This window comes from Erpetoichthys calabaricus (assembly GCF_900747795.2).
Source record: "Erpetoichthys calabaricus chromosome 1 unlocalized genomic scaffold, fErpCal1.3 SUPER_1_unloc_16, whole genome shotgun sequence".
NCBI classification, from domain to species: Eukaryota; Metazoa; Chordata; class Cladistia; order Polypteriformes; family Polypteridae; genus Erpetoichthys; species Erpetoichthys calabaricus.
Genome location: NW_026261581.1, coordinates 152,436 through 164,535, shown reverse-complemented (window position 1 = coordinate 164,535; position 12,100 = coordinate 152,436). Strand labels below are relative to the sequence as shown.

Here is a 12,100-nt window from a genome sequence, read left to right as displayed (position 1 = left end):
TGAGTGCTAAAGCTAAAGAACAGTGCAGATTAACACAGCTCTCTTTGTGAATTCATGGTGGTGCAACTCCGGACATGTTAACGTCAAAATCTCCACTTGCTGCAGGGACATCAAACTGTTGCCTGTAAGTTTGCGTCCCTATTACTTGCCCAGAGAGTTTGGACATGTCATTGTTGTTATTGTTTACATCCCTCCTCGGGCTGACGTGGGGATAGCAGGTGAAATCATCCATTCTGCTGTTGCTAAACTACAAACACAGCACCCCAAGGCACTTGTGCTAATCTCTGGAGATGTCAACCATGTGACGCTGGACAAAACATTACCTGCCTTCTCCCAGTATGTGGAATGTAACACCAGGAGAAATAGGACTATTGACCTACTGTATGCAAAAGTTAAAGATGCATACAGCGCCACCCTGCTGCCTGTGCTTGGGAAAGCAGATCATAACCTGGTTCTGCTTCAGCCTCACTACAAACCAAGAGTGAGGGAGCTACTTACAACCACATGCTCATTCAGGAATTGGTCCCCTGAGGCAGAGCAGGCTCTGAGAGACTGGAACTACGGACTGGGATATCCTGCAGGGGTCACATAGTGAGAACATTGAGGACGTTGTTGACTGCACAACTGACTACATCAACTTCTGTATGGACATTGTAGTTCCAGTAAGAACAGTATGCTGCTATGCTAACAACAAGCCATTGCTTACAAGTGACATCAATGGCCTTTTGAACCAGAAGAAAAGGGCTTTTAAAGGTGGTGATCAGAAGGAACTCTGAGTGCAGCTCAGGGTGGTGAAGGAGCAGTATAGGAGAAAACTGGAGCAAAAGTTGAAGAATAACAGCATGAAGGAAGTGTGGGATGGGATGAAGATCATCACTGGATGCAGCTCGAAGCAGGATGCCACCATCAAGAGAGACGTGGAGAGAGCAAACCTGATGAACAACTTCTTTAACAGGTTTGACCACCCTAACCCACTCTCACCTCAGAGTACTGCACCCTCCACCCATCCTTCTGCTGATACCAGCATAGGAGAGAGTTTCCCCCCACCCACAATTACAGCAGCCCAGGTAAGCAGAGTGCTGAGGAGACTTCGTGCCAGCAAAGCAGCAGGTCCAGATGGAGTATCGCCACGACTGCTGAAGGCCTGTGTGTTACAGCTGGGGAGTCTTGTACAGCGCATCTTCAACCTGAGCCTAGAACAGGGGAAGAGTCCCGAAGCTTTGGAAAACATCTTGTATCATCCCAGTCCCAAAGGTATCACGTCCTATTGAGCTGAATGACTTTCAGCCTGTCGCTCTGACGTCACATGTGATGAAGACCATGAAGCAGCTGCTGCTTCACCACCTAAGGCCACAGGTCTGCCACGCCCTCGACCCTCGGCAGTTCGCATACCAGGAGAAGTGGGAGCGGAGGATGCCATCATCCATATGCTACACCGATTCCTCTCCCACTTGGACAGAGGCAGTGGTGCTGTAAGAATTATGTTTCTGGACTTCTCTAGCGCCTTCAGCACCATCCAACCTCTGCTCCTTAGGGACAAGGTGACAGAGATGGGAGTAAATTCATACCTGGTGGTATGGATCGTGGACTATCTTACAGACAGACCTCAGTATGTGCGACTCGGGAACTGCAGGTCTGACATTGTGGTCAGCAACACAGGAGCGCTGCAGGGGACTGTACTTTCTCCGGTCCTGTTCAGCCTATATACATCAGACTCCCAATACAACTCGGAGTCCTGCCACGTGCAAAAGTTTGCTGATAACATTGGAGGATTATAGGAACCTAATGAAGGACTTTGTTAAATGGTGCGACTCAAACCACCTACAACTGCACACCAGCAAAACCAAGGAGCTGGTGGTGGATTTTAGGAGGACTACGCCCCTCATGGACCCCGTGATCATCAGAGATGACTGTGTGCAGAGGGTGCAGACCTATAAATACCTGTGAGTGCAGCTGGATGATAAATTGGACTGGACTGCCAATACTATGCTCTGTGCAAGGGAGGACAGAGCTGGCCATACTTCCTTAGAAGGCTGGCGTCCTTCAACATCTGCAATAAGATGCTGCAGATGTCTATCAGATGGTTGTGGAGGGCACCCTCTTCTACCTGGTGGTGTGCTGGGTAGGCAGCATAAAGAAGAGGGACATCTCACACCTGGATAAACTGGTGAGGAAGGCAGGCTCTATTGTAGGCACGGAGCTGGACAGTTTGACATCTGTGGCGGAGCGACGGGCGCTGAGCAAGCTCCTGTCAATCATGCAGAATCCACTACATCCACTGAACAGTGTCATCTCTAGACAGAGGAGCAGCTTCAGCAACAGACTGCTGTCACTTTCCTGCTCCACTGAAAGACTGAGGAGATCGTTCCTCCCCAACACTATGCGACTCTTCAATTCTGCCCTGGGGGGGTAAACGTTAACATTATACAAAGTTACTGTCTGTGAAACCTGCATTTTTATCACTCTTTAATTTAATATTTGTTTATGAGTATGCTGCTGCTGGATTATTAATCCCCAAGGGGAAATTCGCATAAAGTATCTATCTATCTGGACATGCTATCAGAAAAGCCTATGTCTTTACCAGTAACATCACTCCCTCGTGAACACATCTTCAAGGTCCGAATAGGCGATCAGTAAAAGTCGTCTTAGTCACAGCACAGTATAATAACAAAACATTTCCTTAAATAAAAATGATGGTTCTCTGGTCTCTATCATTCCTAACCAATCCTCCTGTTACAGGAGTGCAATCCCAGTCACTAACACAATTATCGTGTACCCTCCCTCCCAAATCAATCAATGAAAGAAAGAAAGTGATTACTTTAATATTTAATCATTTAAACCCATCAACCTGCAATCATTAGCCATAGCAACAATTGAAATTGTCAGTCAAACGTTTTGATTTGTTACTCATGTGAAACAAGAGGCATTTACTTTTGATAAATCTTTACAAATCAATGAAAAGAGGCAAAGGGGTTGGGGTATTTATGGAAAGAGAGCATGAAAGTGAGGAAGGAGTTGTGACCCGTAATACTAAAGCTCTTCTTTGCAGTATTAAGCATTTTACCAATCAGCATTTATAAGAGGTATAATTTAGAGTTGTGTCTCTTGACCCTGAGTATTATTCAGGGACAATCATTTAAAATGTATTGATGCCCTACAAACATTCATTTCGCCTGACATTTCCGTCATTCATAGTTCAAATGAAGCTTGATGGATAAGGATTTGAAACGGCAAGCGGACAAGCACTGTGGAAATTAGCACATCGTGGTTTGAAGCACTGAGCAGACATGTGCAGTTCAAAGGACGCTTTATGAAGCCGCGACCCATTCAAAGCCATATAGTGCCATACAGCACTTTGTTACAAGTCTACCAAACATTTAATATTTAACCCTCTAGTGATATTTTCTAATTTGTATTGATGTTACACACTTCAGTTGAGTTCACTGACAGACTGAAATGACAATTCAGGTAGTTGCTGGCAATTAATATTTGTTATTGGTTTGCAGTAATTTAGTTTGTCTGATACTTTAGGTCAAGGATATATTATTTTATTTTACATTGTATATTATACATATTACGAATTTCACTATAAAATTATTAAATTTTGTATCCGAGTAGTTGGAGACACTGGTGTCATTATAAATGAGGGCTGGCCTCGGTACAGCAGGCTGGTGTAAGAAATACGGGTGAGATAAAATCCAAACGACAGTAGACACGATCAGATATCTGGCCACGGGAGGTGCCGCTATTAACTCCATAGTGGTACAACTTTACTTTTGTAAACTCTCCTTAACAAATATAGAAGTAAGGATTAACTTCAAATGTAATCTGAATTCAGAAAGTACTTTAATTCATGTTGCTGTGGTTTGTAAACAAAATTAAATACATACACTAGTCACAACATTACATACAAATACACCTTTTAAATACTCTGCATGTGTAAGTTTAACAAACATTTGAACCTCTTTATATCAAATTATCTATAATAGACTTACTCTTCCGCAAGGACGCACAGCATTAATGGCTCAAGTGATAAGAGAAAAGGACAAACTATTCTCACAACGTGCAGCAAGTAAACAAAGGAACAAATGACGTACGAAGCCTGAACTATCACCCAGAAATATATGAAAGAAAAGTTCTACAAGTGTTTCTAATGTTCTGCCATTAGAGGTCGCAATTTAACCTGGCAAAGGACTTTCTGACAGTCATACTGAAATTATATTGTAGATAAACGTAACATAAACAACTGTCCAGTATGCTTAAATATGTGTTTTCATTTCTGATCGCTGTACAGCACTTCCCTTTAAGGACAAATCACAATCAATTGTTTCAGCCAAGCAGCGCCTTCCAGCCATTCAACATGACAGTGTGAACCTTCATTGTTATAGATGAGCGCTTCATTGAAGTATCGTTTAAAGTTACTGTTTAGTATAACAGATGGCTTACTTAATTTTTAAATCAATTTGGAAATGCACACACCTCTTAAATTATATAGTGAATTGCTAACATTTACAGTGTTCATTTTTGAAAGTCATAATTTTTACTCGTCCCCGTTAACATGCATTATAATTCCTCAGGGTCGCATAATATTCATCACTACTCACGAGTTCCGCTTCATTGAGATTCTGCCTCTTATGCTGTAAATGAAAACATTTTAAAGGAAGAGTTTATTGAACTGACTGTAGCACACTTTTGATCTTCTTAAAATTATGTAATTTTTGTGATATTGACAATTATTAGATCAAAAATTGATGAGTCTGCGAGTTTGTGTGGACTGTGTTGTAATTGTTTTCGTGACATCACCTCAGTACAGAGAGTGTGTGACGTTAACAATGCATTCAGTCCTAAATAATAACTCAACAAGTGGGGCGAACATGGAGGATGACCTCCCCAGGGATCTTAGGTACGACTGCGGGTGCCTGAAGGATGACGGAGTTCTGACCTGGCTGCGCTGTGAGGATATCAATATTTTAGATGACTGTAACAGAAACCTTTTTAAAATCCCTCTTCAAAGTCAAATTCCATGTGTCAGAGTAAACTTACAATTTTGGTACTTTTCCAGAAGAGGCCCTGCTAATTTCTGCATGACACCGCATCGCATTCCGTACTGTCGTGGTATTGTCATGGATTATGAATTGCACTTTTTAAATAGATTACATCGTTATATTTTGATAAAGTCCGGGTGTTATCTGGCAAAAATTAAGTTGAATACTGTAATGAGAAAACCCGGTGTATGTTAACATTATATTTGTTAAATTCACACGCAAGTTTATGCTGTCCACACATACCGGAAACAGCGTTTGACGTAAACGGCACCGCGTGGGGTTGGTCTGCCTGTTGCTGTCTCTGTGTGTCGCCAATGTAATTGTTTACAGACATGTTTATTACACACCCTGACTTTCTACAGTTTGTCTAATATCTTTAATGAATGTGTGTGACATATCTTTGTCTTGCTGATCGGACATAAAACTGCAGTGAAAAGGCACATGGTGAGCAGACAGTAAAGTGCCACCATTAAGGGGGCGCATGAGAGCCCAACAGGTGCTCGTTGCTGCTGTTCTTCTACGCAGAGGCGGCGATAAGTTAGCGATATCAGATAGTCAAGTGCACTGCAGCAGGCTGTATATTTTTATTTTTTGTTCCGACTGACTGCCAAAATGGAAGATTAAGACTTTTTAAACTAAAGGAAAATAAGGAGGACTTTTACAAGAAAGTGACGTAGATTTTTGTGGAGAAGGTTAGGCGCATGGAATTCATTTACAAATAAAGGTAAGACAATAAACGATTTTCAATTGTATAAAAATAGAAATGGGATCAGACTAAGAAAAAAATTCCAATATTTAAAAACTAAATTTTAACCTCCATCCATCCATCAATTTTCCAACCCGCTGAATCCGAACACAGGGTCACGGGGGTCTGCTGGAGCCAATCCCAGCCAACACAGGGCACAAGGCAGGAAACAATCCTGGGCAGGGTGCCAACCCACCGCAGGACACACACAAACACACCCCACACACCAAGCACACACTAGGGCCAATTTAGAATCGCCAATCCACCTAACCTGCATGTCTTTGGAACGTGGGAGGAAACCGGAGCGCCCGGAGGAAACCCACGCAGACACGGGGGAGAACATGCAAACTCCACGCAGGGAGGACCCGGGAATCGAACCCAGGTCCCCAGATCTCCCAACTGCGAGGCAGCAGCGCTACCCACTGCGCCACCGTGCCGCCCAATTTTAACCTTAAATAATATATTATTTTGTTTTTCTTGTTATCCTTTTTGTTGAATAGTCTGTAATAAAATTGAAAGCATCAGAGTTAAAAGCTTTTAAAAACAACAAAATATTTCAGTTAAGGTCATAATTGAAATCCTTTTTTTTTTGTACACCACTCTATATGTTCATTTGTATTGAATGAGTATGGATTGTGGAACTTCAAAGGCAAATTTAGAACACATGGAGGGGCACATGCGTTCTCTCTGCTCTCTCACTGCTATAAATGTCAGGTTACATCTTAGCCAAATATGTTCCTTATATGTGTGAGTAAAGAATGCTGATGAGATATGAAACATAACCAGTAGTCAATGTGCATTATGGACTACTCTTTTTGGGTTCTTACATTTGTAAATCTCACTCTGAAGGAGTCAGTGCCTCACCAGCCATGAACCTCACCGCACTGTTGATGGCACTGATACTGTTTTGAAGACATTTGTAATGAGTTCCGCAGCACACAATTTACTCGCATTGGGTTTTAGAAATCAACAGTACGTATCAGCCTCAGTTCTGAAAATCACTGACTACTAAAAACATTTAATGAGGAGGGTCTTGCTCACATGCTGTACTGTTGTAATGACCATCGGCTTTGTTAACTCTAACATGTGGTGTCTCTCAGTGTCTCTGACATGTTCAACATGGGGTAGAAGAGAAGCTGCATGGTTACAAATTGTATGCTGCCTTAAGACAAATATGCTTATCACTTTACATAGACTAGACTCCACACCAAGAAACGTGGTATCAGGTAGGAATCTTTAATACTATCTCTTGAATGTATTTATTAGCTTCTAGACAAGTAGAGTTTTTTTTTTTATTTTATTGAAATCACAAAACATTCCATACAAATAGATCAATTTTTACAAAAATAGGATTGAAAACAAATCAACCCCGACCCCTGAGAAAGACAGCATGGCCAGAAGTAAAACTTAAAGCTAGTAAAAATAAGTAAACAGATGAATTAATAAGTGAATACAGATAAATGGAGAAGAAAAAGAAAACAGGAGATAATCTGCTTCCTCAGTGCTTGAAGAGCTTATTCTAAAGTGTTATTGATTAGATCCTGCCAGGTTTGTAAAAAGTTCTGCATAGATCCTCTAAGTGAGAGTTAGTTCTATCCATCCATTTTTCAACCCGCTGAATCCAAACACAGGGTCACGGGGGTCTGCTGGAGCCAATCCCAGCCAACACAGGGCACAAGGCAGGAACCAATCCTGGGCAGGGTGCCAACCCACCGCAGGACACACACAAACACACCCACACACACCAAGCACACACTAGGGCCAATTTAGAATCGCCAATCCACCTAACCTGCATGTCTTTGGACTGTGGGAGGAAACGAGAGTTAGTTTTTTTTTTTTAATTTCAAATAGTATATAAAACATCAGTTACCCACAAAAAACAAAAAACAAAAAAAAAAAGCAAAAAAAAAACCACCTATTTTGTTTTTTTCTGTGCTCCATGCACTAGCCCTGCCTACGGGAACCGCAAGAATCGAACACATGTTGGAACACCACGCAGACGGAGGAGGGCCACTGCTTTTACTTTTTCAGCCAAAGAAGATTGGCGGCCTGGTTGAGTAAGACTTGTCACTACCCGATCTGTGGTGCCTGCCTAATTTACAGGCGCATGCGCATAAAGACAACCCAAAAAGCGCGCATGCGCACACATGCGCAGAGCTTTACTATTACAACCTTGCCTGATCTGTGTTTTTTTACTTTGCGACATGAGTCCCCATCTGATTTGTCTCGCGCATGCGCTCTCTGCATAATTAAAATTCATTTCATGATGCTGCCCAATTTGTTCTGCGCATATCTAATGTTTTACGACACACGTCACTCGTCAGGTTTGAATTGTACTTGCGAGTCATTTTTGTGTTGCCGTTTATCTCCGTCTGTAAGTGAACTTCTTACTGGAAAAGATGACAACTTTTGAATTTTATAACATCTTGGAAGAATATTTGTCGTCTGAAAATTTTAACTCCATTCGAATGAAGAGGGAGCGAAATGAAATGCGACGTATGTCTGTGAACTTTATAATGGATGCGTATAGCTTTTTGTAAGTATATCGTATTGATGAAAAGGCAATAAGGATTTTCATTTTTAGTTACAATATGACATTTGTAATCTTGTGGTGTAAATGTGAAAGTCGCAGCATTTTCTGTATTTGGGTTAATCGATGTATTTATTTCTTAACACCCTATTAGCATTTGGTGGTTTGTTTCTTTTAACATTTCTTCACATTTTTTATCTTAAAGAGTGAACGGCATGTTAATAATTAAGCAAAACAGCTAATTTATTTCAAGAAAGCGAGATGCAGATAAGAGCATTACACATTTTTAATGAAGCAGATCAGAATCTTACACGTTTTAATTATTTTAGTGTGTTTTCCATTTTTAAAGGCTATTTCTAGCATATTAATTAATGTCCATACAGGAAAGATATAACAGATATTCTGAACTTTTCACTTATGAATAGGAAATTTATGAGGCAAGGAAACCACAGTTACTTCATTTTCTAACATTAAGTCTTCAAAATTGTACACAGAACAACAACAAGAATTAAAGAGTGAGATATTCTTTTGTCATTCAAGACAGTAACAGAAATAAATCTTTACAAAACATTTTAGAATAGGAGCAGAAGTAAAAGAAATGTGAGAGGGGATGTGTCTTCATTTGTACCTAAACTACACTTTGGCGATATATTAATGTCATACTTATGAATTAATTTGTTAGTTGGCTACTATTTACTCATAATTTTGAAATGGGTTTCTTTAACCTTGTTTGGTAGAAGAAATTCTAAGGCAGAAAACAGACAATTTTAAAATTTATGATGTCCAAAGCCATCAGAGAAGTGTGGTGTGCATCTGATGTGACACAATGACAGGCTGGGCACCTGCTGTTGACACGTGTCATTAGCTTATGATTTAAGCTGTTGGTTTAGGAGGAGTATACACACACACACACAAACACATTTAACTAAATATAATGGAGAAGGCTTGCTTGCTCCTTAGAAATAAATTTTCTTATTGCTGCAGTTAGAAGTACAATGCCCCTTCATTGTATTTTTTTTCTTGACCCTACAGGATGCCTGGTGGTAACCAGCCTTCCATGTGGCTGAACAGATGCCAGTGTACCCGCATTCTGAGACACATCTGGATGTCCTTTTCTTCTGCTTTTAAGATTTCCAATTCAAGATGATGTGCAGTTCATGTTAGATTTGCTATTTCTACAGGTAAGTCTACCGAGACTTTCAGTTTCAGAAGTAATTTGTGCACAATTTCTGCAAAGCCTCCCCATATTTATTACTTGATCTGTAATATTTTGCTGCTTTGAATATTGTACTGTATGCTTGCTCACTCTGTCCAGTAACTAACACGGCTTTTTAATTTTAGACAGGAAAGCCTCAGAGTGTGAATCCTCACAAACACAGAGACTGAGGTGCATTAGTACCAGCAGTCACTATACAGCGATGTTGTTCCGTTCTGCAAAATAACATTTTCTTAAGTTACTGTGCTTTGTTGTTGGATTTTGAAAGAACCGAGACTTAATTTTAAATTAAAAAATAAGGCAGGAGAGAAAAACACATTTGTTTTCATGTAAGTAATGACACCTGAGCAAATCACATGAGAAGTTCACATATACAGAGATTGTAACACAATGTCGACTGTATGTGTAATGTAAAAGAAAAAAATGATGCTACATATAATGACAATTAAGTTGGGGTTCTTTCAAAATCCAACAAAACACCACATTAATTATTATTATTAGTTTGACTTTAAGCAGAACTTTATCTATTGTGATATTTTACTTTGGTAATAATTGATCTGTAGGTGTACCAAGGAAGGAGGCACAACAAGAAGTAAGGGTACACTTTATTAATATTTGAACTCTGTGAGTGAATATCTACTGTGTGTTTATGTTTTTTCACAGCTACAGTGAAGTAGAAGAGTCTGGTCATGCTATGGAGCAGCAGTTAAAGAAGAAGGAAGGAGAGATGTGTGCCCTGTTGAAGTAGTGGCTGGTCCTCCTGCCTGCACTTCTAGAATCCTCCATCTCAACCACTGCTCTGATCTGCTGTGCCTTTGCCAAGTGATCACGAGGTATTGGCTTATTTTGGTTTTTTTTTTCTTCTGAAAACTGTCTCAGTCTCATTGCACTGGCTGCCTGACACACATAGAATTGATTTCAAGGTTCTATTAAATAATTAGAAGGCTTTGAGTATTTTAGACCCTGCCTGTATTTTGATGTGTCTGCTCCCAACATTTCTTTTCCCAAACATTGCTTTGCTTTTTATTCCAAGATCAACCATAAAAACTGGCAGCTTTCTGTACTCATGCAACAAAATCTGGAATGCTTTGCCAATAGAGAAGTGCCAGGCTACAAATGTCGATCATTTCAAAATTTCTAATTTGGCTTTTCTTAATTACTTGCATTGGTTGTAATAGATTAGAAATGGTACTGTGTACAGTTTGTAAGATCTGCACTGGGCACTAATCTGTGCTGATTTTCTCTGTTGTCTTTTTCCAGTTTATTGCAATGGTGCTCCCATGCATCTCCACTGTTTGTTACATCAACTCAAACTGCCTGTGATGCCAGAGGGAAACAAAGTACACAAGACGTCCTGAAATGGAATTGTTATTGGACTGAGACGGCTACAATTATGTATGCTGGGATGTGCAGAGGGGGCTGTGTGGGCTTTGGCTTGTGACCCCCACAGGTTTATTATCTCCAGCATATTTGAAAGCTGCAAGTTTGTCTTTGTCCCCGGCCATTTGACCAGGCAATGTATTTATTACAAAGGACAAGGACCCCTCCATTTGCTTCTTATTTACTTTTATAATGACTGCGATTTTCTTTGTAACTGTATATTTTTGTAGAGCAATTTGAGCTACACTTGTAAGCAAAGGTGATATAAAAATATTATTAGTGAACAAATGTTAAGGGTCAGATCAGGAAAAATGTCAGTTTAAATAGAACAGATTTTTTATGGAAAATTGCTGGATAATAACTCTGACTGAGTAGTATCTTGTTCATAAAGCTAAAGTAGCATTTTTCCTTTTTTGACAAATTTAATGATTTACTTTTACTGTATTCAAAACTTTGCCTAACATATTTTTTAATACCAAGGTATAAAAATCTGCAAATATGTTTGTGTTCCCTTTCCCTAATAGTTTTTAACGCCTCCCCATTGTTGGCCATTTTCATTGTGTGTGTAATTTTTTTTTGACAAACACTGTTCACAGATATTTCACTTTTGTTATTTTTAAACATACCATTTATTTATTCAATAAAAATGATCTGAAAAAGTGTATTGTATTTCCTTTTTTAAAGTTCTAAAAATGAACTGGCTCTGTATCAATATGGGTGAATAAAACTATTCACATGAAATGGATCTGCACACAAACAATGGTGTGTTGTGTCGATTAAACTTGTAAGAAAGAATGTCACTGCACTCTGTTCACATAGTGTTCATCATAAACTGAACTACTTCATGCCGTTTAAATTCTGCTTAGTTACTGCAGAATATTTTATTTTACAGCTGTTAAATTCAGCTCAGTTTTATTGTCTTAATAGGTAAGTTTGGTTTCTCAGGGGGTTTTACAGAGACACCTTGAAACAACATTAAAAACACATCACTAAAAACAAACGTATTACAAATATGAACTGCAGCAACAAGCACTTACTGCAAAAAAAATTGAAGTGATAACAGCTCACTCACTTAGTCTGTGGATGTAAAGTTAAACTTCTTTATAAGATTAATAGCCGTTAGAATAAATAAGGATTTGAACCGGTGGCTTTATACTCTTGATTCCTTCAGCATCTGACCAGAT

General features: G+C 39.6%; 1 long non-coding RNA gene across 2 annotated transcripts; it reads left to right on the top strand.

Annotated features, from left to right (window-relative positions):
* The first annotated feature begins 7,954 nt into the window (after positions 1-7,954).
* Positions 7,955-11,753, top strand: LOC114669336 (uncharacterized). Of its 2 annotated transcripts, none has more exons than XR_007933949.1 (4): positions 7,955-8,326; positions 9,353-9,501; positions 10,200-10,369; positions 10,797-11,753. It is a non-coding gene; the product is annotated as an uncharacterized LOC114669336 (long non-coding RNA). The 2 variants fall into 2 exon arrangements; XR_007933948.1 differs by having other exon boundaries at positions 7,957-8,326; positions 10,206-10,369; positions 10,797-11,752.
* The last annotated feature ends 347 nt before the right edge of the window (positions 11,754-12,100 follow it).